Here is a 1,411-nt window from a genome sequence, read left to right on the forward strand (position 1 = left end):
TGGTAGGAGGAGTTATTGAAATGATTGGAGTTTTGGGTTCTATGATCTTGAGTTTGATTTTACTGGTTTCCCCACCCAGAGTTTCGGTGGTTCTTCCAAACCAGATTGTATGTTTTTGAGTGTGGATCATAGGGTTGTCTTGATGAGTTTCCAACATAATTGGCTTGCTCCCAATCACCTTCTTCCTCTGCATTTACCCCTTCTTGAGTTGGTGGTTGGACATTGACTGCTGCAACTTGGTTCCTCCCCATCTGCTTGGTGAGCTCTGCTAGTTGATTAGTAATCAACTTGTTTTGGGCTAGCAATGCATCCATGTAATTCAACTCTATTACCCCTCTGGTGGTGCTCCGATCTGAGGCATAGAAGTATTCATTATTAGACATTATTTCAATGACATCAATGGCTTCCTCTATGGTCTTCTTCTTATTGAGAGAGCCTCCTGAAGAGTGATCTAAAGCCTTCTTTGATTCGTGTGACAATCCTTCATAGAAAATATGAAGTTGTACCCATTCATTGAACATTTTCGGAGGGCATCTTCTTGTCAAATCTTTGTATCTCTCCCATGCTTCATAGAGGGTTTCACCATCTTGTTGTCTGAATGTTTGAACCTCAGCCCTCAATCTGTTAACTCTTTGGGGAGGATAAAATCTTTCCAAAAACTTATTCACCACCTCTTCCTAAGTTGTCAAGCTCTCCTTAGGAAATAATTCTAACCACATTGCTGCCTTGTCCCTAAGAGAAAAGGGAAACAAAAGCAGTTTGTAGGTATCAGGATGGACAACATTGGACTTCACTGTATCACATATTCTCACAAATGTGGTTAAATGTTCGTTGGGGTCTTCCTGGGCACTTCCTCCAAATAAACAATTATTTTGAACAAGGGTGATGACTCGGGGCTTTAACTCAAATTTGTTGACATGAATGGTTAGTTTTAGGATGCTACTTCCACAGTTTCCTAGGTTTGGGTTGATGTAAGAGCCTAGAACTCTTTTCTCATGCCCAACATGATTAGCTGCACCCTCTCTAGCATGATTATGTGCCTCTTCCTCATGATGGTTCTCCATATCATCCTCCATATTCATATCCAAGTCCTCTTCTTCCTCTACACTAATAACTCTCTTTCCTCTTACTTTCCTCCTTTGTCTAAGGAAGGTTCTCTCAGGTTCAGATTCAAAGCAGGTTGAAGCTCCTCTTCTTCTACCTGTCATACAATCAGCAAATCACACAAGCAAGAGAAAAGTGAAGGAATCACTCTTGTTAAGATTATGGTTAGTGTGAGTGGTGAAATTTATCAAAAAGTTAGTAGATTAGTAATGCAGAAATGTAAATAAGCAATAAAGTAAAAGCAAAAGTGCTGAGACTGAAAGTAAAATAATAGAAACGAAACAATTCAAAAAAGGTAAAAAAATTT

The 1,411-nt window shown here is 39.3% G+C and overlaps 1 non-coding gene across 1 annotated transcript; it reads left to right on the forward strand.

Moving 5' to 3' along the window:
• The first annotated feature begins 517 nt into the window (after window positions 1–517).
• On the forward strand, window positions 518–623 carry LOC112760646 (small nucleolar RNA R71). The gene has a single exon (XR_003181077.1). It is a non-coding gene; the product is annotated as a small nucleolar RNA R71 (small nucleolar RNA).
• Window positions 624–1,411: the final 788 nt, after the last annotated feature.

Source organism: Arachis hypogaea, chromosome 16, assembly GCF_003086295.3.
Source record: "Arachis hypogaea cultivar Tifrunner chromosome 16, arahy.Tifrunner.gnm2.J5K5, whole genome shotgun sequence".
Classification (NCBI taxonomy): Eukaryota; Viridiplantae; Streptophyta; class Magnoliopsida; order Fabales; family Fabaceae; genus Arachis; species Arachis hypogaea.